Genomic DNA, 20,987 nt, shown 5'->3' with positions numbered 1-20,987 from the left:
GAGTACAAACATGGTTTGGAGATGCCTGTGTTGGACTGGGGTGTACAAAGTTACAAATCACACAACCTGGTGCAGTATAGACTGCATTAATATTATCATTTTATCTAAAAGCATTGAAACCAGACAACTAAGTCAGCATTGAGAAATTCACATCTCCATTTGAGATAAATTGCACATATTAGGTATAGAATCTTGCCCAGAACTGTTCAGCTTAGAAAGACAATGGAGTCAGACTTGGGAATGTATTATTAGGTCTCATTTTAGTTTTTTTTCCCTCCTTGTTTCTCTCAGCCTTTCAGAACAATGCCCAGTAAAAATCAAATTGGGGAAAACTAATCGTTGATAACTCAAACTTTACCACTGCTGAGCATCCAAATCAATAATTAAACAACTATTTACTCTTTTTGAAATATGACATCTTAAGGTTCAGAGATTTCAAGTCAAGCATGCTTTATTCTTCCTGTGTATACCAGACACCATGTCCTTCTTAAGTTCATTACCCACATTTCTATGCATGTGTTTGCTGTAGCATTTTGTTATTGTTCTTGGAGTTAATAGATAATAAAATTCTTATTTTTTAACTCAAGAAAACCTTATAACTGCTTAATTTTGACCATTATTCCTTTTTTATTTGAAGTGTCATAGCTGTATGTTTAAAAAAAGACATATTTAGTGTGAACAACCAAGCAATTAGGTTATTTACAGTGTGGAAACAGGCCCTTCAGCCCAGCAAGTCCACACATTTACCCCTTACCTAACACTACAGGCAATTTAGCATGGCCAATTCACCTGGCCTGCACATCTTTGGACTGTGGGAGGAAACCCACACAGACACAGCGTGCAAACTCCACACATTCCTGACTCAGTTACCTGATTGAGTGAGTGAGGAATCAAACCCAGGTCTCAGGCACTGTGAGGCAGCAGTGCTAACCACTGTGCCACCATGCCACCCACAAGAGGAGGCTAAAAAGGAAATAGCTGAATCACTTTTCCTCACCTGGTGACAATAGCGTGTGCAGAGTTTAAGTAGAACACTGCTAAGTCACCTCCAGTTTGAGTAGTTCCTACAAGATAAGGTACATAAAATAAAAAAGACAAAAAGAACTGTGGTGCTGTAAATCAGAAGCAAGCACAAAAAAAAATCCTCGAAAAGCTCAGCAGGTCTGGCAGCATTCAGGGAGAGAAATCAGGGTTAATGTTTCTGACCAACTGACTCTTCTTCAGAATCTTTCCCACTGAGAAAGGATCACGACCCGAAACGTTTACTCTGAATTCTCTCCACAGATGCTGCCAGACCTGCTCAGCTTTTCCAGCAACTTCTGTTTTTGTTTCGAGCTTACAAAGAATGACCTGCCTATAGGTAACCCATGAGTAACTCGTATGCAGCCATGTTTATTTCCACAACAGAAATCAAATGCTATTTTCTTCATTGCATCAATCTCAATAATTACCACATAAGATGTAATGTATAACACAGGTCAAATATGTTTTTTCTTACATGCTCTCCAAGTTATTATTGTAGAGTGTAATTAGTTTCTTCCCATTTATGAAGTGTTGATACAACAATGACAAATGTTAAAGCTGATTAATGTTGACATCACATTGTTTAATTTTGTGCTTGGAAACATTTAATGATGGTATTAATTAGAAGGCAATACTTTCCAATTACCATATAGTACCAATCCTGTGAAAATAAAGGAGAAATATTAATGTCGATCTCGGAGGAAAAAGCAGCAATATTTGGAAATGAGTGAGCTGGTACTCCATTTTGAAGTAAGTTGGACAAGTATATGCCATCTCAAGGTTCGCCTTCTGGGTAAGTACACAGGGTTTTCATTTGTTTGGTCGAAGAACAGCATACACAACTTTCAGGTTGTCTCGGTTAGTAGATTAAAAGTAGAGATAAGACAAAATTATTTCTCTCAAATGAATCGATGCCGAGACATTGAGTAAACTTAAGGAGGCGATGCACACATTTTAATTAGAAATGGGCAGAAAGGTAATGGAGAGCAGGCAGGAACTGAGGTTGAGATGCAATACAATGGGACTGTATTAAATGGCTGAGCAGTCTGAAAGGGACTGAATTGCTTATTCATACTCCCAGTTCTTGTTACTTAACATGTGGTCACTTCTGAGGTTTCAGATGTGGAGCAAGGAAGTGGGATGAATTAGATAGCAAGGTATTCAGCAATGTTACATTCTGAACTCAGATTTTGGAGAAAATGTTATCAAAGGAATTAAGGGGGCACCTGGATTTGAACCAGGAACCTCTTGATCTGCAGTCAAATGCTCTACCACTGAGCTATACCCCCACTGTGGCAGCCTTAGTTGTTGGATTTATTTGTAATTTACATTTTCCCAGAATTAAAATTCATGAAAGTAGAAGGTGCTGCAGTGACCCAGCTGCTCTCCAGCACCTGCAGAATTTTCTGTTTGATTATGCAAGTTAATTTACTAAGGGAAGATCTGGATTTGGACCATGAAAATCATGATCACTTCCAAATGTTCTACCTCTGAGCTTGAACCCTGCAGAACACTGCAACATTGAAGCATTTAGTGACAGCTTCCAATACTAAAACAAAAAATGAATGAATGGTGAAATATCAAGGGACTGAAATGGATGGGTTCGTTCTGATAATGAACCAAAATCAAACAGAATGGACAGAAATCTACTTTTTTGTGGAGCTTTCTTTCATAACGATAGCCAGCTGATGAAGGGAAATATTCAAAACTTTAATTAATCCCAATTCGATGTTAAATAACTGTGGGGGGGACATTTGTATTTAAATGAGAAACAGCATTCACCCTAAGCTGTGCAGCTACGTAGCTGCTCTGATCTCTGCTCTCGCTAATAGCTGCACCAACAAATTGAAGTCCATTTCCTCAATTCGCTGTTGCACACGGATTTTCATGGCCTTTGCAATAGACGAAACAAATTAGGGAGAAAGTATTTTGGGACCTCTTCATAATTAAACAAATACACTTCCAATGATCTAATAATACTTGAAAAGGGAATCATGATGTGGAGGTGCTGGTAATGGACTGGGATGGACAAAGTTAAACACCAGGTTATTGTCCAACTAGCCTTTTGGCTCAGAATATGTGTAGTTTCTGAGGACCAAAGGAAGAGATTCTGCTCAAGTGCTGCAGGTTCAACGCAGCAGACATGTGCTGGCGGGGGAGAAACCATGGGGATCGTGTTGCGAGTCATCGGTGCTGCTGGAGACCATCGCTGGATTGTGATTGGACGTTGGAGGATCGTTTGGTTGTGCTGACCTGCTCTTGGTGGATCTTTATGCTGGCTTCGGCCTAACGCCAATTCAGGTACCAGCCAACCTCAGAGCTATGGCATCAGCAGCTGTTCGCAGCCCAGGCCAGGGCATTCGCAACACAGTTCGGGTGACTGTGAAGAAGGTAGAGGAGCACACACCGGTCGATTGGATGGTGCTTATGAAGAAGATTTTGCTGGAGTGTTGTGGGTTTGAAACAGTGGGTGTGTACTGCCTGCAGGATTTCCCTGCGGCAGGGTATTTCGACGTTACCTTCAGGAGTGTGAAGAGTTGCGAGCAGCTCCTGAAGGTCTTCAAGGAGAAGGAAGGGGAACCTCTGTTCTCCATCTTGTCGGTGGTCCTGTTGTGTGTTCTTCCTGCGCAGAGGAGTCGGGTTGTAACAATCCTGATGTACAACCCCCACGTCCTAGCAGCAGATGTCCTGACCTTCCTGAGAAGATACGTCCAGGTCGAGGGAGAGAATACTGATGTGGTCGATCCTTTCGGGATCTGGACCAGCAAACGACAGGTCAGGGTAACACTGAGGGTCGATGCCGGTGTGAACATCCTCCACCCACCCTCCAGCTTTGCCAACGGAGGAAGCAGAGGTTACCTGACATATGCAGGGCAGCCGAAAGTGTGCTGAACCTGTGGGTGTTCAGGCCACATGGTGGCGGATTGTAAGGTGACCGTCTGCTGAAACTGCAAGCAGGAAGGCCACGAGACCAAGGAATGTAAGGAGGCCAAGAACTGTAACTTGTGCGGAGAGGCGGGCCCCATGTAGAAGGCCTGCCCAAGACGAGGAGCTGCCACCTACGCACAGATGGCCGGAGGTGGCAACACGAGCCATGGATCGCCTAAGACCAGCAAGGTACCACAAAACAGCACAGGAACGGTGTCTGGAGGCACCCAGAAGGAAGGGCAGGCTGTAGTGGAGCAGACCACAGACTGCGGGGAGGTGCAGCAGCCGATCCAAGCTCCTTCAAGACAGACGGAGGAAATGGAAGAGGAGGGAACAAAGGAGGCAGAGGATTGGATTACTGTCAAAAGCAGGAAGAGGAAACCTCACCAGGCCCCCAAAGCCACCCAGCAAAGGGGGAAGCGACACCTATACGACGAGGATACAGGCAGCTCTTCCCAAGTTGAGAACAGGCGCAAGGAGGGTCGTCACCAGAGGAAGAAACAGAGCGCTGTGGGGAAAAAGGAGGGCAGCACCGCCCAAACAGGGAAAGTATGCAGAACCTGCTCCTGCTGCAGATGATGGGGGTAGATGTCACGGAGGACCTCAAGGAGGTGAAGGGCCAGCAAGCCTCGTTCTTTGCCTCGGAGATCTCCAAGATAATCTTCCAGTCCAGGATCCGCTCAGTGGAGCAGGATGAGACATGTTCACGTTTCTTCTTCCAGAAGGTCCACGAAGAGAGCTCCGTGCTCAGCAGCCTGAAGGAAGAAGATGGCTCGATAACGTCATCTCAGGCTGACATCATGAGGATCAGTAAATCCTTCTATGCCAGTCTGTATGACGCGAAGCCGACCGACAGCGCGGCCTCCCAGTCATTCCTGTCCTCTATCACGGAGGTCTTAGACGACAGAACACAGGAGATTCTGGACCAGCCGCTATCTCTGAATGAACTGACCAACGCCCTCGAGTCCTTCGAAAGGAATAAAACTCCCGGAAACGTCAACTTACCAGTCGAGCTCTATTCCACTCTGTGGGACTTGATTGGCCAGGACCTGCTGGAGGTGTATGTCAGTATGCTTCGGGCAGGTACCATGAGTGAATCCATGAGGAAAGGCACCATCACCCTCATCTACAAGCGGAAGGGGGAGAGGGAAGAACTCAAAAATTGGAGACCAATCCCACTGTTGAATACAGATTACAAAATTCTGTCAAAGGTAATTGCCAACTGGGTCAGGTCTGCTCTGGGGTCGGTGATTCACCCTGACCAAACCTGTGCTGTACCGGGCAGAAAGATCGCTGAGAGTCTCGCACTCCTCAGGGATACGATCGCCTATGTGCAGGACAGAGGGTTGGACACCTGCCTGATCAGCCTGGAGCAGGAGAAAGCCTTTGACAGGATATCACACAGGTATATGAGAGATGTTCTCTCCAAAATGGGCTTTGGGGAGGGAATCTGCAATTGGATCAGACGGCTCTACACCAACATTGTCAGTGTAGTCTCAATGACTGGGTGGGAATCAGATAGCTGCCCAGTCAGATCTGGAGTCAGGCAGGGCTGCCCTCTCTCTCCTGCCTTGTTTGTGTGCTTCCTAGACCCATTTGCCGAGTCCATCAGGAAGCATGCGAGCCTGAGAGGGGTGACTATTCCTGGCAGTGGGGGCCTGCAGGTCAAGGCCTCCCTGTCCATGGATGATGTCACTGTTTTCTGCTCGGATCTGCTGTCCATGCGCAGACTCATGTGCATATGTGACCAGTTTGAACAAGCCTCGGGGGCCAAGGTAAACCGATGCAAGAGCGAGGCCATGCTCTTCGGGAACTGGGCCGACCAATCCTCGATCCCCTTCACCGTCAGGACCGACCACCTGAAGGTGCTGGGTATTTGGTTCGCGGGGGCTGGGGCGTGCACCAAGTCTTGGGAGGAGCATATCAGCAAAGTGAGGCAGAAACTGGGCAGATGGAAGCTACGGTCGCTCTCCATTGTGGGAAAAAACCTGGTCATCAGGTGTGAGGCACTGTCATTGCTATTATACGTGGCATAGGTCTGGCCTATTCCCAGAACCTGTGCCGCTGCAGTCACCGGGCCATCTTCCAGTTTATATGGAGTTCAAAGATGGACTGGGTCCGAAGGGACTCGGTGTACAAAGATCTGGGCAACAGGGAAAAAAATACACCCAATGCCACCCTCACCCTGATGGCCACCTTTGTGTGTGGCTGCATTAAGCTGTGTGTGGATCCCTGGTACGCAAACACCAAGTGTCACAACGTGCTGAGTTTCTACCTGTCCCCAGTGTTGCGAAGAATGGGCCTGGCCTCGCCGCCGCGGAACACTCCAAGTAGTTGGACCGTTCCGTATCACCTGTCCTTCATGGAGAAATTTATGAAGAAAAACACCTTTGACCACAAGTCCATCAGGAAATGGTCAGCACGTAGTGTCCTTGAGACCCTTTGGGAAAAGGAGAGGGCGGGACCTACCGAGCGGTTCCCTGAGCAGACTGTCAAAGCCATTTGGCAAAATGCCTCATCACCAGAACTTTCCAACAAACGCCAAGACATGGCTTGGCTGGTGGTGAGAAGGGCTCTGCCTGTGAGATCCTTTATGCACGCCCCGACTCTCAGCCGCACACAGCACGCTGCCCTCGAAGTGGCTGCGAGGGGAGGGGGAACAAGACTGTCACACACCTCCTTCTGGAATATACTTACGCAGAAGTAGTCTGGAGAGGAATGCAGTGGTGTTTGTCGAGGTTCGTCCCGAGTAGCACCGTGACACGGGACTCCGTGCTCCACGGGACGCACACAGAGACGAACATCAACTGTGCCTGGAGGATCATCACCTCGGTGAAGGGCGCTCTCTGGGCGGTCCGAAACCTGTTGATCTTCCAGCTGAAGGAGTTGACTCAGACTGAGTGTTGCAGACTGGCACATTCCAAGGTCCAGGACTACGTGTTGAGGGATTCGCTGAAGTTTGGGGCAGCTGCCGCCAAGGCATGATGGGGAAAGACTTACCATGTAACATCTGCCTGCCTAAAGAAGAACAGGGACCCATGCTGTCATTTGGACTCTGCTGACACCTCAGCTAAAAATGTAATCATACAGACCTGTAAATAGGAATGATTAATCTGTTTCGGTTTGCAAAAAAATGGAATGTTTACATATGTATGGCATGTCCAACTGTATAGACTATCAAATTATTTTATTAATAAAGTATATTTTTGAAATTAAAAGAAACTATAACCTGGTGTTGTGTGATTGTTAACTTTAAAAGGGAAACAATTAGTCAGACAAAGGGTAAGAAGCAAGGGATTTGGGAAAACACAGAGAAAACTTAATTCACCTTTGATCTTGTGTAGAAAGCATTATTAACAAGTTAGGCTTTCCTAAAAATTAAATCTACTTAACAAAACCGATTTTAGACATTTGATCCATGACCCAATTAACTTACAGTTAGACCTTTGGCTGCTGAACTCTCCACTGTCCTGGATGTAATGGTGTTTTCAAAAGTGCCAATCGCAGAGTTGGAAACAGGATTTGAATCAAGGATTTAATAAATTACAAAGCATTGAATCATTGAGTCATAGAGTCATACAGCACAGAAACCCAGGATTCTGGGTCCATATGTGATGGAGTTCAGAAGGAAGAGGGGGGATCTAATTAAAACTTACGGAATACTGAATGGCCTGAACAGAGTGGGTTTTAGGAAGATGTTTCCATTGATAGGAGAGACTAGGGCACAGACTTCAAGTAAAGGGAAGACCTTTGAGAACGAAGGTAAGGAGGAGCTTCTTCTGCCAGAGAGTGGTGAATCAATGGAATTCACTGCTACAGAAGGCTGGAGAGGCCAGGTCATTGAGTATAATTAAGACTGAGATACTTAGGTTCTTGATGGGGAGAATGGATTGAGAAACTTATCAGCTATGACTGAATGGCAGAGCAGACTCAATGTACTGATGGCCTAATATCTGCTCCTAATGTCGTATGGTCTTATGGAAACAGATCCTTTGATCCCATTCCTCTGTGTCAATGAGATATCCTAATCTGACCTAATCCCATTTGCTAGCATTTTGCCCATATTGTCCAAATCATTTCCTATACAGGTACCCATCAAGATTCCTTTTAAATGCTGCAATTATACTGGCATCCCTCTCTTCCTCCGGCAGCTCGTACCATACACATACCACCCTCTGTGTGAAAATGTTGCCCCTTAGGTCCCTTTTATATCTTTCCCCTCTTACCTTAAACCTATGCCATCTAGTTTTGGACTCCCCTACTCTATGAAAGAAAACTTGGCTAATCACCCTATCCATGCCCCTGATGATTTTATAAACCTCTATAGCTTCTGAGGCTCCAGGGAAAGAAGCTCCAGCCTATTCAGCCTCTCCCTATAGATCAAACCCTCCAATCCCAGCAATATCCTTACTAAATCTTTGCTGAATTCTTCCACGTTTCACAACATCCATCTTATAACAGAGAGATGGACAAGAAACAAAGCGATGGAATGAATTGGGTTGCTCTTTCAGGGTTCCAGATACAAGCAAGACTCTTTTCTTTGCTATGGTCATGTTTCATTCCTGCTTTGGACCTTAGGAAGAGTGAAAACCTTGAATTAATATAATTACAATTGGAGGTACTTAGATTTGCAGCATGAGCTTTGTGATCTGCTGTCATTGCTTTCTACAGCTGAACTGTGTTCCCTTACATTGAAACCTGACCATGATACATTTTAAACAAAGCTTTCAAGCAAGATTTGTATCAGTAATTAGAAGGAAATAATTATAGTGTATGTGATAAAAAGCAAGGGGCTGGGAACATTGTGCTAAGCATCATTGTAATGTTCCATTGCTACTTTGGTAGAGAACAATGTTTGCAACTGATATTTGCCCAGAAAAAATTCCCACTCTGCCTCCAGAGGTATTATGCACTGTTGTTGAAAGCGTTCAATGATGACTTCAATGAACAAATCAAGTAGGAATGATTCTCAACGCATTGGGCAGGACAAGTGGCTGGAGTGAATCAGGTAAGGTTGCCAATGATCAACCCATCAATTAGTGTCATAGAGTCATGTACAGCATAGAAACAGACCCTTCAGTCCAACCGGTCCATGCCGACTAGATATCCCAATCCAATCTAGTTCCACCTGCCAGCTCCCGGCCTATATCCCTCCAAACCCTTCCTATTCATATATCCATCCAAATGCCTCTTAAATGTTGCAATTGTACCAGCCTCCACCATTTCCTCTGGCAGCTCATTCCATAGACATACCACCCTCTGTGTGAAAAAGTGGCCCCTTCGGTCTCTTTCACCTCACCCTAAACCTATGCCCTCTAGCTCTGGACTCCCTGACCCCAGGGAAAAGACTTTGCCTATTTACCCTATCCATGCCCCTCATAATTTTGTAAACTTTTATAAAGTCACCCCTCAGCCTCCGATGCTCCAGGGAAAACAATTCCAGCCTGTTCAGCCTCTCCCAATAGCTCAAATCCTCCAACCCTGGCACCATTCTTGTAAATCTTTTCTGAACCCTTTCAAGTTTCACACCATCTTTCCAATTGGAAGGAGACCAGAATTGCATGCAATATTCCAACAGTATGAACCTGCACTCCAAGGTCTCTTTAGAGACACAGAGTCATAGAGATGTACAGCACAGAAACAGACCCTTCAGTCCAACCCGTCCATGTCAACCAGATATCCCAACCCAATCTAGTCCCATCTGCCAGCACCCAGTCCATATCCCTCCAAACCCTTCCTATTCATATACCCATCCAAATGCCTCTTAAATGTTGCAATTGTACCAGCTTCAACCTCTGCCTCTGGCAGCCCATTCCATACACGTACCACCCTCTGTGTGAAAAAGTTGTCCCTTAAGTCTCTTTTATATATTTCCACTCTTAGCCTAAACTTATGCCCTCTAGTTCTGGACTTCCTGACCTCGGGGAAAAAACTTTGTCGATTTACCCTATCGATGCCCCTCATAATTTTGTAAACCTCTATAAGGTCACCCTTCAGTCTCTGACATTCCAGGGAAAACAGCCCCAGCCTGTTCAGCCTCTCCCTATAGCTCAAATCCTCCAACCCTGGCAACATCATTGTAAATCTTCTCTAAACTCTTTCAAGTTTCACAACATCTTTCCGACAGGATGGAGACCAGAATTGCATGCAATATTCTAACAGTGGCCTAACCAATGTCCTGAGTAAAAACAAGGACTGCAGATGCTGGAAATCAGAGCCTAGATTAGAGTAGTGCTGGAAAAGCACAGCAGTTCAGGCAGCACCTGAGGAGCAGGAAAATCTGTGTTTCAAGCAAAAGTCCTGCATCAGGAATAGAGGCATAGACCCTGCAGGGTAGAGAGATAAATGAGAGGAGGGTGGGGGTGGGGAGAAAATAACATGGAGTACAATAGGTGAATGGGGGTGGGGATGGAGGCGATAGGTCAGGGAGGAAGGAGGGGCAAGGTAGCAAAAAGCACAATGGGTGAATGGGGGTGGGGATGAAGATGATAGATCAGGGAAGAGGGTGAAGTGATAAGTGGAAAGAAAGATAGGCAGGTAGGACAAGTCATGGGGACAATGCTGAGCTGGAAGTTTGGAACTGGGGTGAGGTGGGGGAAGGGGAAATGAGGAAACTGGTGAAGTCCACATTGATGCTCTGGGGTTGAAGTGTTCCGAGGCAGAAGATGAGACGTTCTTCCTCCAGGCGTCGGGTGGTGAGGGAGTGGAGGTGAAGGAGGCCCAGGACCTCCATATCTTCGGCTGAGTGGGAGGGGAGTTGACATGTTGGGCCACAGGGTGGTGTGGTTGATTGGTCCAGGTGTCCCAGAAATGTTCCCTAAAGCGCTGTGTGAGGAGGCGTCCAGTCTCCCCAATGTAGAGGAGACCACATCGGGAGCAACGAATACAATAAATGATATTGGTGGACGTGCAGGTAAAACTTTGATGAATTTGGAAGGCTCCTTTGGGGCATTGGATGTCGTCACAGAGGGAATGGTCTTTGCAAAGGCGGAAAGGGGTGTGGAGGTAAATATTTCCATGGTGCTGGGGTCCATTTGGAGGTGGCGGAAATGTCATTGGATGATTTGATTTATACGAAGGTTGGTTGGGTGGAAGGTGAGCACCAGGGGCGTTCTGTCCTTGTTACGGTTGGAGGGGTAGGGTCTGAGGGCAGAGGCACAGGATGTGGATGAGATGCATTGGAGGGTATCTTTAACCAAGTGGAAGGGTAATTGCAGTCTCTCAAGAAAGAGGCCATCTGGTGTGTTCTGTGGTGGAATATCCAATAATCAATTGTCCTGTACAGCCACAACATGACCTCCCAACTACTGTACTCAATACTCTGATCAATAAAAAGATGCATACCAAACGCCTTCTTCACTATCCTATCTACCTGTGACTCCACTTTCAAGGAGCTATGAACCTGCACTCTAAGGTCTCTTTGTTCAGCAATATTCCCTAGGACTTTACCATTAAGTGTATAAGTCCTGCTAAGATTTATGTTCCCAAAATACAGCACCTCGCATTTATCTGAATTAAACTCCATCTGCTACTTCTCAGCCCATTGGCCCATCTGACCAAGATCCTGTTGTAATCTGAGGTAACCCACTTCGCTGTCCATTACACCTCCAATTTTGGTGTCATCTACAAACTTACTAACTGTACCTCTTATGCTCGTATCCAAATCATTCATGTAAATGACAAAAAGTAGAGGGCCCAGCACTGATCCATGTGGCACTCCACTAGTCACAGGCCTACAGTCTGAAAAACAACCCCCCACCACCACCCTCTGTCTTCTACCTTTGAGCCAGTTCTGTATCCAAATGGCTCGTTCTCCCTGTATTCCATGAGATCTAACCTTGCTAACCAGCCTCCCATGGGAACCTTGTCGAACACCTTAATGAAGTCCTTATAGATCATATCTACCACTCTGCCCTCACAATCTTCTCAAAGAAGTTTGTGAGATATGATTTCCAATACACAAAGCCATGTTGACTATCCTGAATCAATCCTTGCCTTTCCAAATGCATGTACATCCTCTCCCTCAAGATTCCCTCCAACAACCTGCCCACCACCAAGGTCTGGCTCACTGGTCTATAGTTCCCTGGCTTGTCCTTACCATCCTTATTAAACAGTAGCACCACGTTTGCCAACCTCCAGTTTTCCGGCACCTCACCTGTGACTATTGATGATACAAATATCCCAGCAAGAGGCCCCTCAATCACTTCTCTAGTTTCCCAGAGTTCTCGGGTACTCCTGGTCAGGTCCTAGGGATTTATCCATCTTTATCCATTTCAAGGCACCATTGGTTGATTAAAGGAATCTATTTATAGGTTCAATCATGTTTCATCACTACTTTGAGTGTTGTGTCAAAAGAAATATTTGCCATTTCTTATTTCACAGAATAAAAACTGCTTCATGAAAGAGAAACTGGGATTTGATTCAGGAATTACTTAACCTGCAATTAATTACTGGTTCAACCCTGTAATCAAACACAAAACGGCCTGCTTATTGAAATTTTCAATCACACCTCTCAACTGAGACTTGTGCCATTGTTAAAAGTGACGTTGTAAAGCGAAAGGTGGATAAATGTACCCTGATTAACCTTGACCTGTTTGTAGTAACTCTTCTTAAATCAGGCGGGTTATGTGGTGAGGTAGACAAAGAGACAGGGGAAGATCCAAGACAACTTCATTGAACATTTTATCCAACAAAAACAATATATATCAGACTCAACTAATTTTCTTGAATTAAACACTATCAATCTCAATCAAGATTTGGAGAAGCTGTTGTTGGACTGGGGTGGATAAAGTTAAAAATCGAACAAATTTATTGCAAAGCATTATCTTTCAGAGCACTGCTCCTTCATCAGGTGGTTATGGAGTAGGATCATAAGACTCAGAATTTATAGCAGAAGGTTACAATGTTATGTGGCTGGAATATATTAAACAAACTTGGATTAAGTCTTTCATCTATTAATCATGATTTGGAGGTGCCAGTGTTGGGCTTGGGTGTACAACATCACACAACATCAGGCTATATTGCAACAGGTTTATTTGTAAACACTAGATTTTGAGCTTTGCCCCTTCATCAGGTGGTTGTCAACTTTGTTGACAAGCACCTGATGAAGGAGCAGTGTTCCAAAAGCGAGTGCTTCCAATTAAATAGAATAATAGAGTCATAGAGATGTACAGCATGGAAACAGACCCTTCGGTCCAACCCGTCCATGCCAACCAGATATCCCAACCCAATCTAGTCTCACCTGCCAGCACCTGGCCCATGTCCCTCCAAACTATTCTTATTCATATATCCATCCAAATGCTTATTAAATGTTGCAATTGTATCAGCCTCCAACACTTCCTCTGGCAGCTCATTCCATTCCACCATCTGTGCAAAAAAATTGCCTCTTAGGTCTCTTTTATATCTTTTTCCTCTCACCCTAAACCTATGCCCTCTAGTTCTGGACTCCCACACCCCAGGGAAAAGACTTTATCTATTTATCCTATCCATGACCTTGATAAGTTTGTAAACCTCTATAAGGTCACCCTTCAGCCTCCGATGCTCCAGTGAAAACAGCCCCAGCCTGTTCAGCCTCTCCCTGTAGCTTAAATCCTCCAATCCTGGCAACATCCTTGTAAGTCTTTACTGAACCCTTTCAAGTTTCACAACATGTTTCCGATAGGAAGGAGACCAAAATTGCACACAATATTCCAACAGTGGCCTAACCAATGACCTGTACCACTGCAACTTGCCTTCCCAACCCCTGTACTCAATACTCTGACCGATAAAGGAAAGCATACCAAATGCCTTCTTCACTATCCTATCTACCTGTGACTCCATTTTCAAGGAGTTATGAACCTGCACTCTAAGCTCTCTCTGTTCAGCAACACTCCCTAAGACCTTACCATTAAGTACATAAGTCATGCTAAGATTTGCTTTCCCAAAATACAGCACCTCGCATTTGAATTAAACTCCATCTGCCACTTCTCAGCCCATTGGCCCACCTGATCAAGATCCGATTGTAATCTGAGGTAATCCGCTTCGCTGTGCACTACACCTCTAATTTTGGTGTCATCTGCAAAGTTACTAACTGTACCCCTTAGGCTCACATCCAAATCATTTGCATAAATGACGAAAAGTAGTGGACTTAGGCGTTCATCCAAATCATTTGCATAAATAATGAAAAGTAGTGGACCCAGCACTGATCCTTGTGTCACTCCACTGTCTGAAAAACAACGTTCCACCACCATCCTCTGCCTTCTACCTTTGAGGCAGTTCTGTATCCAAATGGCTGGTTCTCCGTGTATTCCATGAGATCTAACCTTGCTCACCAGTCTCCCATGGGGAACCTTGTCGAACGCCTTACTGAAGTCCATATAGATCACATCTACCACTCTGCCCTCATCAATCCTCTTTGTTACTTCTTCAAAAAAAATGCAATCAAGCTTGTGAGACATGATTTCCCACACACAAAGCCATGTTGACTATCCCTAATCAGTCCTTGCCTTTCCAAACACATGTAAATCCTGTCCCTCAGGATTCCCTCCAACAACTTGCCCACCACCGAGATCAGGCTCACTGGTCTATAGTTCCCTGGCTTGTCCTTACTGCCCTTCTTAAACAGTGGCACCACGTTAGCCAACCTCCAGTCTTCTGGCACCTCACAGATGACTATTGATGATACAAATATCTCAGCAAGAGGCCAGCTTCCCTAGCTTCCCACAGAGTTCTAGGGTACACCTGATCAGATCCTGGGGATTTATCCACCTTTATGCATTTTAAGGCATCCAATACTTCCTCCTCTGTAATATGGAGATGTCACCATCTATTTTCCTACAGTCTATATCATCCATATCCTTTTCCACAGTAAATACTGATGCAAAATACTCATTTAGTACCTCTCCCATTTTCTGTGGCTCCACACAAAGGCTGCCTTGCTGATCTTTGAGAGGCCCTATTCTCTCCCTAATTACCCTTTTGTCCGTAATATATTTGTAAAAACCCTTTGGATTCTCATTAATTCTATTTGTCAAAGCTATCTCATGGCTCCTATTTGCCCTCCTGATTTCCCTTTGTAGTACACTCCTACTTCCTTTATATTCTTCTAAGAATTCACTCAATCTTTCCGGTTTATACCTGACATATGCTTCCTTCTTTTTCTTAACCAAACCGTCATTCCTGATGAAGGGCTTATGCCCGAAACGTCGAATTTCCTATTCCTTGGATGCTGCCTGACCTGCTGTGCTTTAACCAGCAACACATTTTCAACCCAAACCTCAATTTCTTTAATCAACCAGCCTTTCATTTCACCCTAACAGGAATATAACTCTGGATTCTTGTCATTTCATTTCTGAAGGCTTCCCATTTTCCAGCTGCCCCATTACCTGCGAACATTTGCCCTCAATCAGCTTTTGAAAGTTCTTGCCTCATACCTTCAAAATTGGCCTTGCTCCAATTTCAAGCTTCAACTTTTAGATCTGGTCTGTCCTTTTCCATCACTACTTTGAAACTAATAGAATTATGGCCACTGGCTCTAAAGTGCTCCACTGACACCTCAGTCACCTGCCAAGATTTATTTGCGAAGAGTAGGTCAAGTTCTTGGACTATAACCTAGTGTTGTGTGATTTTTAATTTCATTTTTGAAAGGTTTTGTGAGTTTTGGTTCATTGATATGTAAATCCCAGAACTCCTTCTCAGTCACATTCTCAAGATAACTTAGGTTTTCTAACAAAATGTGTCATCTCAGCTCAGACAATGAATTAAAGGTATGACTTTAACCTCACACCTTTAATATATTGTCTGTGCTGAGATGGCACATTCTGTTAGAAAACCTGAAGTTACTTTGAGAATGCTTTACGTCTCATCTAGGACTGGTTCTGGCCTTTGGGGTATCTGACTGAAGTGGTCCTCTAGCTCTGTTCAGTATGGTACTCACCACAATGTATAGAGATCTGGGGATACTGTGCAGCCCCACTGCTACTTGGGGGTGCTCCCTGGAGACATTGTTGAAGAAGGTGCAGAATGCAGATAGAGCTGGGGCTCCAGATTGCTCATTTTATCCACATCTTCACACCCTTCTCAGAACATCTGTGGCTTGTGTCCAATACTAGCAACAGGCAAGAAGATCTAATAAGCTGACTACTTTCCATATTTGGAGTTTGCAGAATATGGTTCTAAACTTGCAACTGTGAAGTACTGTCTCTGCCAGGCTGTGCCTCTGGCCTCCTAGTGAGCTGGGTGCCACAAGTCTCTGTAACATTTTTCTAACAAAGCAGCTTCACTGGGGCACGCTTGCCTTCATCAACCAGGGCATTGAATATAAAAGTTGGTAAGTAATGTTGCAGCTGGAGAAAACCTTAGTTCGGTCACATTTGGAATATTCAGGTCACCAAATCACCAGAAGCACCAGAAGTGGATGCTTTGGAGAGTGCGCACAGAAGATTTGCCGGGATGTTACTTGGTCTGGAGCATTTTACTTATATGGAGAGGTGGGATGAACTCAGATTGCTTTAACTGGAAAGACGGAGGCTAAGATGAGACCTGAGAGACGTTTATGGGAGGCAGAGGTAGGGTGGATAGTCAAGGGCATTTTCCGAGGGTGGAAAGATCAGGGTGGAAAGGTCAACTACAACAGGGCATAATTTCAAGATTAGAGGGGCAAAGTTTAGGGGAGAAGTATGGGGAATATTTTCATGCAGAGGATGGTGGGTGCTTGGAATGCTCTGTTAGTGCTGGTGGGGAGAGCGGGCACATTAACGATGTGTAAGGCATATCTTGATAAACACATCAATGTGAGGTAGAGGGATTAAAACTCACACATGGACAATAAGAAGTGAGGCTAATTAGCACAGGCTTGGTGACTGAAGGCTTGCTCCTGTACTGAACTGTACTGCATTGAATTGCATTGTCATTCCTGCACCCAGTCCTTATAAGCTTATTACTTAAAGTGCAATCATTTTCTGGGTTTTGGGTATGGAACTAGAGACTTGCATGATTCAGGCAACTCTGCTGAATAACGTAAACATCAACACTGCATTTATGAATCTATTCAGCAATGCTGCATTCCTAACAAAAATAGAAATTGTTATAATAAGTATACATCTGGCAGAGAAAGCAGTATTAACATTTTGGGTTCAATAATCCTTATTTTGGATACTTCGAAATTCCCAATTCATCCCTTTGCGAAGGGGAAAAGAAAAGTCACATTACTAAGGGGGCACCTGGATTTGAACCAGGGACCTCTTGATCTGCAGTCAAATGCTCTACCACTGAGCTATACCCCCACCCTGGCAATAAAGTGCTTAGGTATGTTTACAAGTTATATTTTCCACAATTGAAATTAATTTAATAAAAGTAGAAACTGCAGCAGGTCTCCAGCACCTGTCCTATTTTAGTTTTGTTTATTTTAGTTACGTTACTAAGGGAGCTCCTGATTTTTGACTATAAACAGCTTGATCACATCCAAATGTTCTATCTCCAAACTATACACCTGCAGAACACTGAACTGAAATGTTTAGTGCTAGCTTCCAGGCAGGGTTTTTATTAATGTGGAAAGGAAAATAATGTATGGCACAAAGGGAGGAATAGCAAGGGGCTGGAATGGATTAGATCATTCTGCGAGTGATCCAAAACCCAACTGAATGGACAGGAATTTGCTCATCAATGGAATGTTGTTTGATTGTGACAATGGATTATGGTCGGATGGAAATGATCAAAACTTCTGTTTTTCCTAGTTTTTTGCTAGGTTAACATTTGTGTTCAAATGGGGAGCAATGTTTGCTCTAAGCCGCTCAGAGCTCCTGTACACACCGTGCACTCACTGATAGCTGCACCAACAAATTAAAATAATTTCTACAAATTACTGCCTCACATGGATTTTGATGGCCTGCTCAATAGAAAAAAAATTAGGGAGAATGTGGTTCGGGAACCTCTTGATCAATAAACAAATACACTTCGGTTGATCTAAATCTGTCAATATGTAAAAGGGCAACAAATTGTCAGACAGTGAGTAAAAGACGTGGGATTGTTAATACCCTGCTGAGGTGTCAAACACTCAGAGAGAAATCCATTTCACCTTTGGGCTTGGTAGAAAGCAACATTAGTAACCTATGCTTTCCTCAAGATGAAATCTACTTATCAAAAAGCTCACACAGATTTGAAACACGAACCCCTTAACTTGCAATTAGACCTTTGGCCATTGAACTACGCACTCTCATCAATGTAATGCTGCTTTCAAAAGTGTCAATGGCAAAGTTTGAACAAAAATTGAATCAAGAATTTAAGAATCACACAGCACCAGGTTATAGTCCAACAGGTTTAATTGGAAGCATTAACTTTCAGAGCGCCACTCCTTCATCACAACCACCTGATGAGGGAGCAACACTCTGAAAGCTAGTGCTTCCAATTAAACCTGTTGGACTATAACCTGATTTGGACTATAACCTGGTATTGTGTGATTTTTAACTTTGTATACCCCAGTCCAACACCAACATCTCCAAAACAAGAATTTAAGTGTAAGAAAGAATAAGGTATTTGATAAGAAACAAGCAGCTGGGATGAATTTGGTTGCTCTTTCAGGGTTCCAGGTACCAGCAGGATTCCTTTCTTTGCTATGGTCATGTTTCATTCCTGCTTTGGATCTTGGGAGAAAGAAAACCTTGGACCTATGTTTTCCCACAATTGCAACTGGAGGCACCTGAATTTGCAGAAGAGACCCTTTAATCTGCAGTCACTATATTCTACCACAGAACATTGAAACCTGAACAGTGAGAAATTTTAATGAAAGCTTATCAAGCAAGATTTGTATTAATAGTTAGAAGGAAATAATAATCGTCTAAGTGGTAAAAAAAAAAGCAAGGGGCTGGGAAAATTGCACTGAGGATCATTGTAATATTCCGTTACTACTTTGGTAGAGAGCAATGTTTGCAACTGACTGTTACCCCAGAAAAATTTCCCACTCTGCCTCCAGAGGTATTGTGCACTGTTGTTGAAAGGATCAGCTGCAGGTTTTGAGAAAGATTTCAATTAACAAATAAAGTAGAAATGATTCTCAAGACATTCCATTGTTGCTCATCAATGGAATGTTGTTTTATTGTGACAATGGATTATGGTTGGATGGAAATGATCAAAACTTCAATTTTTCCTAGTTTTTTGCTAGGTTACCATTTGTGTTCAAATGGGGAGCAATGTTTGCTCTAAGCTGTGCGGGTGGGTAACTGCTCAGAGCTCCTGTACACACCGTGCACTCACTGATAGCTGCACCAACAAAAGACATTGGGTAAGAAACAAAGGGCTAGAATGTCTCAGGTTTTGCTGCCAATGATGAAAACATCAATTGATTAGACAAGAAGCTATTCATTGTTTCAGTCATATTTCAAAGCTACTTTGAGCATTGGGTAGAAAGAAATATTTGCAATTTACAGTTCCACAGAACAAAAATTGCTTCAGTAAGGAAGAAATGGAATTTGATTCAGTAATTATTTAACCTGCTGTTACCTGTTCAGCCCTGAGCTACGACCAAACACATAACAGCCTGTGTATTCAAAGTTGCAATGACAGCTCTCAAGTGAGATTTGTGCCATTGTTTAAAGTGATGCTGTAATGTGAAAGGTGGGTAAATGTACCCTGACTAACCTTGAGTTTGCAATAACCCTTTCCAACTCAGGAGTGTTACACAGTGAGTTGGACATGTTGTACAGTAGTTAGGGTGAGGTCCAACACAACTTTATTAAACATTTTAACAAGCGAAAACAAATTTATCAGACTCAATTATTATTCTTTAATTAACCACTATCAACTTCAATCAATCTCTTCACAGGACTCTTCAGTAAACAGTGTCAGATTTATATTAGCTATTTACTTCTGACACGAACTTCTGAGGATCCACTGCATCCTATCCACTGCTCCATACCGCTGTACCTTGAACTGTTTGTCTGAAAGTTATAGGAGCATCCATCAATAAGGCTGGGACAGGTTGTACCTCGGTCTTTGAGATTTTGGCTGATATTTCAGAATCATCGATTTGGTCTTTCCTCTAAATCAGTGCTGGTCAGGTCTTTGGGTCATCTCTGCAAGGTTGTCTCTCTGGATCTACTCAGTCTGGGGATATTTACCACGAGGTGCAGGAAGTTGGAGATGCTGTGCAGCTTGGCTGCCAGTTGAAGATGCTCTCTGGCGACACCATAAAAGAAGGCGCAGAAGGCTGTGCTCCAGGCGGCGCAACATTTGAATGGAGCTCTTTAATATTAAAAAAAACTGCAGAGCTGGAACAGACAGTATTCATGCAGCTTCTCACCCTTTCAAAAATTCTGTCCAACACCAGTTGTCGGCAGAGGTAGAAAGATCCAATGCGATGAGTACTTTCCATATTTGAGGTTGCAGAACATGCTTTTAAATGCTCAACTGTGAATGCTGTCCTTGTCACACTGTGCCTCTGATCTCCTACTGAGCTGGATGCCACCAAGTCTCCATAACATTCTTCTGACAAGATTTGGAGATGCCAGTGTTGGACTGGGGTGTACAAAGTTAAAACTCACACAACACCAGGTTATAGTCCAACAGGTTTAATTGGAAGCACACTGGCTTTCAGAGCGTCGCTCCTTCATTCTTCTGACAAGGCAGCATCACTGGAGGTGCAAAGAATGGGTCGTTCTAAAGCACTGGGGCTGTTAGCACCTGAAGAGGCAGTTCAAGATCTGTCTGAATTCAATGGGAAATTGATTGTCTGAGGCTTGGCTACATGAATACTGACTGTTCCAGCTCTACAGTTTGCAAATTGCAGAAACAAGCTAGGATTCACTTTGGCTCTGAAATTTCATTAAAAAATGTCAATATTTCTGTGCCAATCTGGGAAGTTGCATGACCTAAGTATAATTATTAGAGGCAGAGTCTAGATTAGTGTGGTGCTGGGAAAGCACAGCAGTTCCAGCAGCATCCGCGGAGCAGTGAAATCGATGTTTCAGGCAAAAGCCATTCATTTCACTGCTCCTCGGATGCTGCCGGAACTGCTGTGCTTTTCCAGCACCACACTAATCTAGACTCTGGTTTCCAGCATCTGC

The 20,987-nt window shown here is 44.0% G+C and overlaps 2 non-coding genes across 2 annotated transcripts; both read right to left on the bottom strand.

The window, feature by feature from the left end:
* Positions 1-2,240: 2,240 nt before the first annotated feature.
* trnac-gca (transfer RNA cysteine (anticodon GCA)) lies at positions 2,241-2,312 on the bottom strand. Its single transcript has one exon. It is a non-coding gene; the product is annotated as a tRNA-Cys (tRNA).
* A 14,829-nt stretch (positions 2,313-17,141) lies between these two features.
* On the bottom strand, positions 17,142-17,213 carry trnac-gca (transfer RNA cysteine (anticodon GCA)). The gene has a single exon. It is a non-coding gene; the product is annotated as a tRNA-Cys (tRNA).
* Positions 17,214-20,987: the final 3,774 nt, after the last annotated feature.

The sequence above is a fragment of the Hemiscyllium ocellatum genome, chromosome 7 (assembly GCF_020745735.1).
Source record: "Hemiscyllium ocellatum isolate sHemOce1 chromosome 7, sHemOce1.pat.X.cur, whole genome shotgun sequence".
NCBI classification, from domain to species: domain Eukaryota; kingdom Metazoa; phylum Chordata; class Chondrichthyes; order Orectolobiformes; family Hemiscylliidae; genus Hemiscyllium; species Hemiscyllium ocellatum.
The sequence above is the reverse complement of the archived record's forward strand: the minus strand, read 5'-3'. Positions and strand labels throughout refer to the sequence as shown.